Here is a 14974-nt window from a genome sequence, read left to right as displayed (position 1 = left end):
GTAAAGAAAGTTGATGGTGCGTGACTATCAAAAGACATAGCATCTGGGGTCCTAAAGGCCTGAAGATAAACAAGCGGCCATCTAGCTGAGAAACAACAAAGCCCACATGGAAGAAGCACACCAGCCTGTGTGATCAAGAGGTGTTAATGGGATCAGGTAGCAGGCATCAAAGAACAAAACAGTCATTGTGAATGAGGGGGAGTGTGGATGGAGACCCAAAGCCTATCTGTAGGCAATTGGATAGCCACTTATAGAAGGGTCTTAGGGAGGAGAAGAGCCAGTCAGGGTGCAGTATAGCAACGATGAAACATACAATTTACCCCTAGTTCTTTAATGCTTCCTCCCCCAACTATCATGATCCCAATTCTACCTTACAAATCCAGCTAGACCAGAGCATGTACACAGTACAGAGAAGAACTGGAAACACAGGGAATCCAGACAGATAAGCCCCTCAGGACCAATAATGAGAGTAGCAATACCAGGAGGGGAAGGGGAAGGTGGGGGAGAAAGAGGGAACCGATCACAAGGATCTACATATAACCCCTTCCCTGGGGGACAGACAACAGAAACATGGGTAAAGGGAGATGGTGGACAGTTTAAGACATGACAAAATTATAATAATTTATAAATTATCAAGGGTTCATGAGGGAGGAGGGAGCAGGGAGGGAGGGGGAAAATGAAGAGCTGATACCAAGGGCTTACGTAGAAAGCAAATGTTTTGAGAATGATGATGGCAACAAATGTATAAATGTGCTTGACGCATGGATGGATGTATGGATTGTGATAAGAGTTGTATGAGCCCCCAATAAAATGATTTTTTTAAAAGAAAGAAAATACCATGGCTTGGGTCAAGTGAACTTTATTCCTCATAGTAACTTTCTTGCCTTTCAATACTCTAAGAGGTCTTATGCAGCAGATTTACCTAATACATGGCTGTTGATCTCCTGGCTGTTGTTTCCATTAATATTGATCGTGGATCCAAGCAAGATTAAAATCCTCTACAACTTCAACCTTTTCTTCATTTAACATGATGTTACCTATTGGTCCAGTTGTGAGGATTTTGGTCTTCCTCACATTGAACCATAATCAATATTCCCTCAAAAACATTTTTCTTGATTTCAGATGTTTTCATTATTTAAAACACATGGATGGTATCCTACAACCCAGTAATCCCTTTACCGAGTATAAATCGTAAAGAATTTAGGCAGAAAAGATATATGCACAGCCAGACTTATCACAGCACTACTCACTACAGCAAGACGATGGAAACCTTCGAAATGCCTGTAGGTGGAAGGACGTATAAACAAACTTGGGTACATAAAATGAATATTGTGCAATGTTAAAGATGATTCGATTGTTGAGCTGTATGATATTTGGACTATGTCCCAGTAAAACTGCTTATAAAAGGAAAAAAATAAGAATGAGAAATTGGTGAAACACCTCTTGACATGGATGGAATTGGAAGACATTATGGTGAGTGAAATTAGGCAATCACAAAAAGACAAATGTTGTAGATCCCTGTTATTTAAGAAAAAAAATTGTTTTTCACACTTAAAGAAACAGAATGCTGGTTACCACAAGTGAGAGTAGTAGAGCAGGAAAAAGAAATCCTGGCTGGAGGGCAGACAGGTGAAAGAGAAAAGAGTAAACAAAATCCAACAAGAGGGAAATGGGCAAAAAGTTATGGAAACAGAGAAAGCCCTTGGGAAGCTTAATTAGCTGCTGTGCATGAAAATGATAATCTAATCTGTAACCTCCCACCTAACTCACAATAAAATGTTTAAGGCTCATGCACACACATACATTGTATGGGGAAAACACAATCAAAGCAGAAAATAAATTGGCTATGAAAGGGTTAAAATCAAACAAGCAGCAACCTATGACTGATTCGAGATGACTGGAAATTCCTTGACACTTTTCCTTTTGATATGTGGGTTCTATCCCCTTCTTCTTAGAATGGGATTGGCTATTACTGCTTTGATGAATAAAGTATGACAGAAATGACATTCTTACAGTTCTGGTTTAAATCTAAGAGAACTGACAGTTTCCAACTTGGTCTCCAAGTGCTCTGAGCCGCCATGTTAAAAACCTGACTAACCTGCTGGAGAGGTTCTGAGTCTAGTGGAGGAGTGGGCTCAGCACAGCCCCCCACCTCTTTTCAGTCACTGTCACCAAACTATTAGGCCTGTGAGCAAGCCAGTCATCATCAGCACACCACAGCAGCCTGATCTCCAACTGAATATCATCAAGTGGATGAGAATCACTCAGCTAACCCTTACCTGAATTCGTAACCAACAAAACTGCAAAATATCATTCTTATCTGGGGGGGAAAACCCTCACTGCCATTGAGTCAACTCTAACTCACGGCTACCCTATAGAGCAGCATACACTTGCCCCTGTGGGTTTCTGAGACTGTAACTCTGTGGGAACAGAGAGTCTCATCATTCTCCCAGGGAGTGGCTGGTGGTTTAGAATTGCTGGCCTTGTAGTTCTAATAAGTAAGTAAATAAAATGATCCCATTTCTTCCTTTGTGGGATCACCCCCGGAAAGTAAAAGTCGGGGAATACAATTATTTCTTCCATTCTTATCAGTGGTAAAGATGGAAAGAAAGACAGAATGCATAGGTTAAGGCTGCTCTTGAATGAGGAAAGGGCAAGAAAATCCAGATGGCTGACAAGAACGAGAATTTTATAAAGATGGGGAACACGTGGAAGAAAAGAGAAAGACTGACAGATACAATACCATACAACTGGGCTGTGGGAATTGTAAAGTCCAAATAGGACATGCAATAGAAAAGGTTGAAACAGAGAGACGAATGGACTGGGAGACAGATTATGGCATTCTTGCCACACCTTGAGATATTAACTTTGTGATCCCAGGCAGGTTATTCAATCTCTTTAAGGCCCTGCTTCCGTATCTGAAGAATAAGGCGATTTAACAAATTGTTTTTGACATTTCAGCTCTAACTTTCTATGAATCCATGGAAGGTTCCCAGGTGGCAGAAGTTAGTATAAGCCAACAGAGAAATTAAGAAGAATCTGAAGTTTAGCAAGTATCTCACAGAGCATGACAAGAAGGTACAGTGATAGGGTAGGAAGGGAAAACTGGAGAGGCAGAGTCAAGATCAAGTGCTACATTACTGAACGCCCGAGTTTCTACCAATGCTGTAAGAGAAAATATGCCACCACTTAATAAGATGCTTACTGTTGTTAGCTTGAGCCATAAGAGATTATTATTATTCAACAGTTATAAAAAGGGTAATTTTATATGGTTTAACTTAGTGTTTTCTATTACCCCATTTGGATATAGGGATATAGTACAACAATTCTTTATGTGATTCTGATAATAATAAAAAATTAGCAAATTTATACTAATAAATTATTAGTTTAATAGTTAATACTACTAATAATAAAATTAGCGGATTTATACTAATTTACATGGGAAAAGATAGATTTGACTTTTTTTAAATAGAAGCTGATACTACTCAATAACTATTAAAACTTTGGTGTTGTTATTGCTTGGGTGAGATTTTATAGTGCAAATGGGTTTTCCATTCAACAATTGCTAACATACTTTGTTTCGTGATATTAGTTGTCGTTCCTTCCGCACTCTTTTCACTTCCTTCCTGGGATTTCTGTTTCCATTTTCCCTTTTCTGCCCCTTCTTGCCTTTGGAGTTTTGGTTTTGAGCCAGTGCTGCCCTTTTGGCTTCCTGTGGCTGATTGCTCTCAGGACGGTGCTCCTCTAGAGTGTTAGCGTTCATCTCATAAGTGTGTCTGTTGCTGGCTGCGAAGTGCTCTCCCCGGGCATGTTCAGGTCCAGGTTTGAAGGGTGTCCAAGAACCCTCCTGCAGGATTCCACCATTCTCTATCAGAAAGCTTTTGCTATAATGGCTCAGCCTTTGCCCCCCTTCCCCAATTGTTTAACACATACACATGAAAAGTTTAATTCGCATGTCATACAATAGTTGAATCACATCAAGAAGAGCTGTACCATCATCGCCAGTTTCAGGACACTTTCTTCATTTTGGCACTCATCCTATTAGCTCCCAGCACATATTTTGCAATAAACATTTTCTGCAACAATAGACTCATAAAGGCAAAAGCACGTGCTCCTTAGACACTTGTCAGTTTGTCATACTTGGGTGTTGAGTAGTGAGTGACTTGTGTGTTACTGTGATGCTGGTATTTCACTGGTATTTCAAATGCCAGCAGGGTCACCCAAAGTGATCAGGTTTCAGCAGTTTCCAGACTAAGAACCGATTATGAAGACGGAATTGGCTGGCCATTTCTGAGGAGTTAGCCATGGAAAACCTCTGAACAGCAAAAACATACATTTTATACAAAATTTCAACATTTGTCACCCTAGTAAAACTATCAAGTAGTTCTAACCCTATATAGGAGCCTGGATGGTGCAAGTGGTTTGCAATAGACTTTGAATCTACAGGTTCAGGGTTCAAAGCTATCTGGCAGATGCATGGAAGAAAGGCCTGGTGAACTGTTTCCATAAAGGTGACAGTCAAGAAAACTCATGTTGCCACCAGTGGGAGTGACTTGAAGGCAACTAACAAAAACCCTCTATAGGAGCTTGGCTCGTAGGGTTCAGCAAGCTTCCTTGCTAACCAACATGTTAGAGTTCTGTAGCTACCCAGAGGGGCTTCAGAAGAGAAGATAGATGATTGATTTCTGGAAAATCAGCCATCGCAAACTCTGGAGGCGCAGTTCTACAATGATACACATCAAGTTACCACGAATCACAATGAACTCGATGGCAACTTCTTTTTTTTTTTAGTCATTTTATTGGGGGCTAATACAACTCTTATCACAATCCATATATCAATTGAATCAGGCATGTTTATATATATGTTGCCCTCATTCTCTTCTAGGCAGCTACTTTCTTTTTTTTAATTCATTTTATGGGGGCTCATACAACTCTGATCACAATCCATACATACATCAATTGAATAAAGCACCCTTATACATTCGTTGCCCTCATCATTCTCAAAATTCGCCTTCCACTTGGGTTCCTGGAATCAGCTCATTTTCCTTTTTTCCCTCACCCTCCCTCCCTGCTCCCCTCTCCCTCATGAACCCTTAATAATTTATGAATTATTATTTTATCTTATCTTACACTTCCCGGCGTCTCCCTTCACCCACTTTCCTGGGCAACTTCTTTTTAAATCCTCTATTATTGTGGAGTTCTAGGTGATGCAAATGGTTATGCATTTGACTGCTAACTGAAAGGTTGGCAGTTCAAACCCACTCAGGGATGGGCACCTGGGAAAAGCTTGGTGTTATCCTTCCAGAGTCGGCCACTGGAAAGTTGATAGGACAGTTGTACTCTGCACACAAAGGGTTGGTGTGAGTTGGAAACCACTTGATAGCAATAGGCTTGGAATTTTTTATTACTATCATAATTATGGTTAGATAATTCCCTTTAAGACTATAATCTTTGAGATTTATTTTCTTTTTCTAGTATGTAGTTATCAATGTATAGACATTTTTCTGAACAATTTAGAAGCTGGACTATATGAAGAAGAATGTGGTTTCAATATTAGAAGGCTTATTCACAACCTTCAATATGCAGATGATGCAATCCTGCTTTCCAGAAGGGAAGAGAACTTGAAACACTTGCTGATGAAGATTAAGGACTGCAACATTCAATGTGGATTGCAACTTAATACAAAGAAAACCGAAATCTTCATAATTGGCCAATAAGTAGCATCATGATCAATTGGGGAAAGGGGCAGAGATGAAGTTATCTAGGATTTCCTCTTGCTTGGATCCACAATCAATGGTCATGGAAACAGCAGTCAAGAGATCAAAGGATACATTGTATTGAGTAAATCTGCGGCACAAGACTAAGGTCCATCTGACCCAAGCCATGGTATTTTCAGTTGCCTCCTCGGCAATTGGCACCTAGTTTATTCTGGTCACGAGGAAGAGGGTTCACATCAAATGATACGAACCCACATAGCCTAGACACTTGTGTAGTAGTTTTTCACACTTTAGATCATTTCACCCTCATGACGACTCCCATGTTAGTATGTAAAGAACTGATGTCTCTCACCGCACTTCCATCTAGTCAATTCCAACTCAGCAATTTATGGAGCCCTGGTGGGACAGTGAGTAAGGCGAGAGCTGCTGACTGCCAGGTCAGCGATTTGAAATCACCAGCTGCTCTATGGGAGAAAGACGAAGCTTTCTGCTCTCGTAAACACTTAGTCTTAGAAACCCACAAGGGCAATTCGACTGTGTCTTATAAGGTCCCTATGAGTTAGAATTGATTGATTGTACTGAATTTGGTTGGGTCTGTATGCATGTAAAGGTTAGACAATGAATAAAGAGGACTTATGAAGAATTGGTGTATTTGAATTATAGTGCTGGAGAATATTGAACTGTCAAAAGAACAAACCAATGTGCCTTGGGAGAAGTACAGCCAGAATGTTCCTTAAAAGCAAGGATGGTGAGAATCTGCCTCACGTACTTTAGAGATGCCATCAGGAGAGACCAGCCCCTGGAAAAAGACATCATGCTTGTTAAAGTAGAAAGGCAGCCAAAAGGATGTGAATCCTCAACAATATGATTGACCCCGTGGCTGCAACAATGGGCTCAACCGTAACAAAAATTGTGAGGATAGTGCAGCACCAGGAAGTGTTTCATTCTGCTGTACACAGGGTTGCTATGAGTTGGAACTAACTCGACAACTTTAATTTCCCACCAGTTAAAAAGAAATGGAGCCTAGAGCCATGGAAATCAATACCACACAGCTTCCCTGAATGTAGATTGACACAGCGAGTGGTTAAGTAATCATCAAAAAGGTTGGTGCTTCAAACCCATCAGTAGTTCCATCGGAGAACAAACCTGGAGACCTGCTCCAATAAAGATTGCGCCTAGGAAATCCTGTGGGGTAGCTCTGCTCTGGCCTATAAAGTTGCTAGGAGTCCGAATCAACTTCATGGTACATAGCAGATAATACTGAAGAGACCCAGATATGGAATGGCCTTCAGAAAGAAATGTCAACAATAAATATACCATCATTCTTGAAAAATTATTCAATAATATCATATATACCAACCAAAACAAAACAAAGAGATACCAATACAAATCCAATAAAGGACAAGGATGCCAATAATAATAATTAAAAAAAGATTTCAAAACGGAGGGAGAAGGGAGGAGAGAAAAGATCTCAACTGTGTGAATCAAAAACTTGAACATGATCCTTGCCTAATCATGAAGGTACCACAAGGAAAAGACAAGCATTTAGTTACATTACTATGGTTCTCTAGTAGAAGGAACTACTTGTAGGGAACTAAGAAACTGAAAAAGAGAAGTAAAAAGAGGTGGCTCACCCTTGTTAGTCAAACACAAACAACAAAGGATTCAGTTGGTGTAAAAAGAAGACTGATATCAGATCTGGGTTTTGTCCCTAATTCTGCCACTAACTTGTGTGACCTTAACCAAGCCTTCACCTTCCCAAATCTGAATGTTCCACAGTGAGGGGGTGGAACAATGATCTAAAGCAAGAGTTCTTTATAGAGAGAATTTCAACCTGGCAGAAAAGTTTCAAGAATAGTACAAGGAAAGCTCCCATATCCTTTACCCACATCCATAGTTATTTTCATATTACCCAATGTGCTTTATTACTCTCTACATATGTAATCATAAAGTTATACATATTTTCTGTAACATTTAGACTAAGAAACACTGTGTCCTTTCACCCCAAAATATATTAGTGTGTATTTCCTAAGAATATACAAAACCAAAGTATAGATATAAAAATCAAGACATTTGACATTGCTATAATAATCTTATTCACAGTCCATACTAAAATTTATCAATTGTCCTATAAGTACTATTTACGGTTATTTTTTTCTCTCCCCAATTCAGGATTAATCCAGGATGATTGAGGAAATGGACAGACTTTGGGCCTCTGTTCAAGACCTCCTCAAACTCAATAGTTTCTTCTTACAACCTAGCATTCTGTGATGCTCACCCTCCTGACAAGATTGCTGAAGACAAAATGGGTGCATAAGCAAATGTGGTGAAGAAAGCAGATGGTACGCAGCTATCAAAAGATATAGCATCTGGGATCTTAAAGGCTTGAAGTTAAACAAGTGGCCATCTAGCAGGGAAGCAACAAACCCACATAGAAGAAGCACGCCAGCCTGTGTGATCATGAGGTGTAGACAAAATCAGGTTAACAGGCACCAGAAGACCCAAAACAATATTGTTGAGAATGAGGGGGTTAGAGCAGAGACCCCAAACCCATCTGTAGACAATAGGACATTCCCTCACAGGAGGGTCACAAGGAAGAGATGAGTCAACCAGGTTGCAGTATAGCACCAATGAAACACAATATTCCTCTGATTCTTTGATGCTTGCTCACCACCACCACCCCCACTATCATGACCCCAGTCCTGCCTTTCACTGTGGGCTAGACTAGAGCATGCACAGAGGTACAGTTAGGAGCTCACAACACACAGAATCCAGGTCAGATAAACTCCTTAGGAACAGAAATGGGAGTAGCAATACCAGGAGGGTAGGAGAAAGGTGGGGGGAAGAGGAGATGAAAGGGAACCAATTGCAATGATCAACATACAATCCACCCCCACCCAGAGGGATGAACAACAGAAATGTGGGTGAAGGGAAACAGTGGTCGGTGTAAGATATAAAAACCGATAAAAAATGTAAAAATAAAAAAAACCGATAAAAAATAATAATTTATCATTTATCAAGGGGTCATGAGGGTGGGAGAGGGGGAAGGGAGGGGGAAAAAAGGAGCTGATACCAAGGGCTCAAATTAAAAGAAAATGTTTAGAAAATGATGATGGCAACATATGTACAAATATGCTTGATACAAATGATGCACAGAATGTTATAAGAGCTGTAAGAATCTCCAATAAAATTATTTCAGTATTTCCTTTTCTTCCATTCATATAAGTATTCATTAACTTATTTATATCAGAATGAATTAACAGATTATTTTTATTCAATGGACTATAAACCATTACTATCATTTATTTTAATTAAAGCATCCTGTCTTAACCCTCGCCCCCCACCCAAGGTCTTAACCTTTTTTGTGTGCTATAGACCTCTTTACAAATATGGAGACGCTTATAAATTACTTCTCAGAATGATTCAAATACATAAAATGATTACAGAAGATATTATAAAATAAACCAATTACATTAAAAAGTTATCAAATATTTAAAATGTATGGTACAGCAATAAATCTTTCCTTATTAACACAGTAAGTAAAATCTATTAGTGATGAGTAACTATATCAACATATCGGCAACAAGCATAGTATAACATATCTGTGATTTATATTGCTTACAAAGTTACAAGTGCTGCTAATACAGCTGTGATTTTCTTGCCTACATTCATATGAAAAGAAAATGCTACATTTCAATTACAAATCAGCGAAAACAAAGATATCATTTTTACCCTCATCCATGTGCATGGATCCAGTTAATTCATCCTGGACCCTGGTTAAGAATGCTTGCTTGATCTAGTTTCTTTGTGTCTCTTATTTCTCCACCCTATATTCATATCACATTATTTTCCAACTCAAAATTTTAATTCCCCCCAATGTAAAAGGTAAGCATGCTGGTAGAGTTCTTGGTTAGGTACTGGCTGTTAACTGCAAGTTCAACCGTTCAAATCCATTAGTCACTCTGCGGAAGAAAGATGAGGCTTTCTGCTTCCTTAAGATTTCCAGTGTTGGAAAACCAGGGAACAATTCTACTCTGCCTTTTAGGATCATTAGGAGTTACTATGAGTCAAAATCAATTGTATGGCAGTGGGTTGTGGAAATGTAAAAGGCCTTTCCTTTAATGTGTAAAAATGAAATAAGACTCAATAGGACAGATCTGAGTAAGAAGAAACAGTTCCATGGATCCAGGATATTGTAGCACTGGGGTAAAGAAGTAGCACTCTTTCCCCTGAAGGCTTCAAAGGTCTGGAGCTGGTTGTGGGTTCAGGAAGACAAAAGGTAGAGCAATTCAACTAATGACAGAAGAGATCTCACAAAGAAAAGAGTCAGAGATGGTGACTAAGAAAGACTTATTTAGATAGTTCTACAAGAAGATGAGGCCCTCAGGTCAAGAAGACATTTAAAATAAGGCTGAGGAAGGAAGAGCTGCCTTCTCCAGGTAGAACTGACAGTGATGTGAGTGGAGTGAGGCCTGTGGCAGTAAAGCCGTCACGTCGGTTCTCTCATTCACTGATGGGACATGGTCCAAAATGATACGAAGCAGTTGCAAAACTCTACGAATAATCAGAACTTGGAATGTACAAAGTATGAATCTAGGAAAATTGTAAGGTGTCAAAATGAAATGGAAAGCAACAGGATCAATATCCTAGGCATTAGTGAGCTAAAATGGATCGGCACTGGCCATTTTGAATCAGAAAACCATATAATATGTTATACTGGGAATGACACAACCTAAAGGATTGCATTGCACTCACTGTCAAAAGGGACACTTCAAGATCGATCTTGAAGTCCAATGCTTTCTGTAATAGGATTACATTTATCCACCTTCAAAGAAAATCAATTATTAAAATTACGCACCAACCATTAAAGCTAGTGATATAGAAATTGAAGAATTCTCCAGACATCGTCAGTCAGAAATTGATCAAACATGTAGTCAAGATGCATTGATAATTATTGGTGATTGGAATGCCAAAGTTGGAAACTAAGAGGAAGGGCGTAGTTGGAAAATATGGTCATGATAGAATTTTGCAAGACTAATGATTTGTTCATAGCTAATATCCTTTTTCCCCCTACAACACAAAAAGGTGACTATACACATGGATTTCTCCAGATGGACTACGCAGAAATATAACTGACTACATCTGTGGGATGAGATACTAGAGAAGCTCACTATCGACTGCTAAAAGCAGGCCAGGAGCTGACTGTGGAACAGATCACTAATTGTTCATATGGTAAGTTCAGGGTTAGGTTGAAAAATTAAAACAAGTCCATGAGTCAAAATATGACCTCGTGTCTATCCCGCCTGAATCTGTAGAACATCTCAGGTACAGATTTGCTGAATTAAGCACTAATGACGGACGACCTGATGAACTGTGGGAAGACATCAAGACCATCATAACAAAGCAAGCAAAGGTCATTCCATCATTTCAGGAGGTAGCATATGAGCAAGAACCAATGATGGTGTAGCAAAAAGTTCAAACCTCATCGGAAGTATTAACAAAACATAAGGCTCCAGGAATTGATGAACTAGCAATTGAAATTTTCAACAAGTGATAAAGCACTGGAAGGACTCCCTCATGCCAGGAAATTTGGAAGGCAGCTACTTGACCAACTAACTGGAAGAGATTCTATTTGTACCTATTCCAAAAAAGGGTAATCCAACAGAATGTTCAAATTATAGAATAATATCATTAATATCACATGCAAGCAAAAGTTTTCTGAAGATCATCCAACAACCAGTACAGCAGTACATAGACTAGGAGCTGCCAGAGGTTCAGGCTGGATTCCGAAGACGTCATGGAACAAGCATTATCATTGCTGATGTCAGATGGATCTTGGCTGAAGGCAGAAAGATGTTGACTTGTGTTTTGTTGACTGTGCAAAGGCGTTCGACTGTGTGACTCATAACAAACTATGGGAAGCCTTGAGAAGAATGAGAATTCCAGAATATTTAGTTATATACTTAATTTCTTGACTGTGAAGTGATTCTGAGAGTGATTCTCTTCCCTTTTTAAATTTTTAATTATTTATTATTAATCGTTTTATTAGGGGTTCATACATAACTCTTATCACAATCCATACATACATCAGTTATGTAAAGCACATTTGTGTATTCATTGTCCTCATCATTCTCAAGAGTGATTCTCTTTCTGGTGGGTAAGAGTTTGGGGTTTATCTGGCCTAAATCAAGATTTTTCTCTCCCCTGTGCATTTTTGAGTGCCTTCCAAACGAGTACTCAGATGAGCCTGCACTATACCAGAAAATAATGCTTTGTTATCCATAGGATTTTCGCTGGCTAATTTTGATGTTTGGTTTAATTTTTATAAGTTTGCGATGGTGAGACTGACTCATTTTGGACACATCATCACGAAAATCACTAGAAAAGGACATCATGGCTTGTAGAGGGCCAGCAAACCCCAGGGAACCCCTCCATTGGATGGACTGATACAACAATGATGTTGAAGATGGTAGAGGACTTGTCAATGTGTCCTTGGGCTGTATATACGGTTACCACGAATCAGAGCTGACTCAATGCTAGCAAAGAACAACAATCGTTTTCTGAAACAGATCATTATGCTCTCAATGTATGTATACTCAGTCTGGAAGCTGAAAACTGTTCATGATGGGTGATCCTGATGGCATTGTACTGATCTAGGGTACTTTCCAGCATTTTAGCAACATGCAAGCCACCACAGTATGACAAAGTGACAGATAGCTGGAGGCCTACCAGGCAAGTAAGTTTGAATTCAACTGCAAACTAACTCTTCACCAAATCGATGTCAGTAGAACAGTGCTTGCTTGCAAGGCTATTTTATCCAGAAATAAAGGCTACATTTATGAACATACATGCAAAATTACGCATTACATAATTCCTAAACCTTTCCCACTTTTCTTCAGTATTTAACTAAAATCTAAAGACCTGGTCATTCTCACATTTAAACTTCTCTTCTCTGTTATTCCTGTCTGCTCTATTAATATTTTTCAACATTAGGCTTTTGTCATCATTCTTCAAATTCCTATTAAAAAATTTCCCACTCATACTCTTTCTATTTAGACACTTCTTAGTTATTCACTGTTCTAATTCCATCTCTTGACCTATATATTCAGAATCTGAGATATGATTATGAACATGTGAACAAGGGAGGGAATGTTTCTGGAATCCCCAAATCAGTATATAATTTATGTGATAAAATGAGAAAAGCTGCAAATAACAATGAAATTTTCCTTATTTGAGCTTGTGGTAGAAATTTTCTGTTAAATTGCTTTTGAAGAATACTCTGCTTTGTCAAACTTTATATCCCATAAAAAGTCTAACGGAATGCTATTTACATAGAAAACATGTATTAAACAAGTGTCCAGAAAATGTTAGCATGTAACACTTCCGGTCCATTTAACAAACACTGCCACCAAAAAAAAAAAGTCACAAAAATAGACCGGTTCTTCAGATTGTTATGCTTAAAAGACACTAGACTAATAAATAATTTAGAAGTAATTACATATAGCAAATTTTAAGACCTTCATTCATTGAAGACAAAATAAAAATCCCAATGATTTAAAAAAATTAAGCTGAACAAAAACATTCATATTTATAATTGGAATGCGACTGTCAAAACATTTAAATCTGAAATTACTGAATCTCGAAATACACAAATCTCCTATTTCAGTGACTTCCCAGTTGTTTGTCATATGAAAAAGGCTCTCCGTGCCCGGAGATTCTCAATGGCATTACATCTTTTTAAAGTCTCTCATTGATTTGTGGTTGTTAGGTAACTTTCATTGGAGTCGAAGCCTAGGAAGTAATTGAGTTTAGGGACTGAGGGAATTCATGATAACAACATCCACCATATTAACAAAAAAACGAAAAATTATCTTTTAAAATAAAAAGATCCCTCTTTTTTTTTTTAATTGAAAGGACAAATGGCAAGAAAATGTTTCCAAAACTCAAAGCATGTTATTAATGGAAGAATGGGCAAGTGACTTACAAAACTTAAGAGAAAACATTTTTTAACGAACACCCAGAATTGCCGACTCTACACTGACTCATAGATACCGGACAGGGGCGGGTGGAGCTGCCCTGTGAGTTCCCAGACTGAAGCTTTATGAAAGAAGGTTCCCCCCCCACCCCACCCCCTGCGAAAAGCAGCTGGTTGTCTTGAACTCTGACCTTCGGGGAGCAGTTCTATTTCTAACCATCAACGCCACCCTGCCACCCGTAGAGTAGAAAGCCTCGGCTTTTCACCTGTGGGAGGCTGCTGGCTTTGAACTGCTGGCCCGTGGCTAGCAGTCCAACACGTTTACAATCAGACATTTGAGCATGAAGTCGGCATCACCTTGATTCCAGCTACCGCCTCGGAATGGCCTTTATTCTAATAATCACTAGTCGTCCTGATTTAGGATACAATGTCCCACACCAAACTTCCTGGTATCAATTTTGAGTCATGGCGACAGGGTAGGCCTGCCCCAGTCTGCGTCCTAGACGGTCCCGTTTCCGGGCGGGTCCCTCGGTGCGGAACCCCCCACGTGCCCCGCGGCGCCACTAGGGTTGCGAACGTCGCCCGCTAGCTGACTTGGCTGGAGTGGGTGGGTGCGCTGGGACGGGAGGGGCAGGCTTTCAAAGATCGCCTCAGTTGTAGCAAGTGCCGGGTTTGGTCTTCCGGGGTCCCTTTTGGTGCCTGGTTTGGGGACCGACTCAAAGCGCCTCGATGTCCCCAGCTGTAAAATGGTGCCGGCGCCTGCTAGTTCGAGGCGGCAATGCAGGACGGCGCCCGTCCAGTGAGGCTCGGGAGGAGGCGTTGCGGGCGAAGCGAGAGCAGGGCAGTTGGCCGGAAGCGCTCCGGGGTGGGGAGGGGAGGCTAAGGGCGGAGGCGGGAATGTGAAAAACGAGCCTCGCTGTGGAGTTTGTCCCAAAGCTCCGGAGAGGCGGACGGAGCGGAGCGAAGGGGTTCGTCGGCGCCCTGGCAAGCCAGGCCACCTCCCCAGAAAAGGCAGGGCCGCGCGGGGGAGGCTCCGAGGTGGCGGCTGAGGAGCGTGGGGGAGGGAGGGAGGGAGGAGGGGAAGAGCGAACGCGCTCAGGAAAGGGGCGGGAAGCGCGCGCGCAGCCCTCCGGCACGCACACCGGCGCTCCGGCCCGCGCGGAGGCAGCGGACGCCGGGGGCGGGGCCACACGCCCCTCCCCCGCCCGGCCGGGACGCGGGACGCCTACTCCGCGTCCCTGGTGGCGGCGGGTCGACACCTGTTTCTCCAGCGGGACTGAGG

Source organism: Tenrec ecaudatus, chromosome 1, assembly GCF_050624435.1.
Source record: "Tenrec ecaudatus isolate mTenEca1 chromosome 1, mTenEca1.hap1, whole genome shotgun sequence".
In the NCBI taxonomy this organism is placed as follows: domain Eukaryota; kingdom Metazoa; phylum Chordata; class Mammalia; order Afrosoricida; family Tenrecidae; genus Tenrec; species Tenrec ecaudatus.
The sequence above is the reverse complement of the archived record's forward strand: the minus strand, read 5'-3'. Positions refer to the sequence as shown.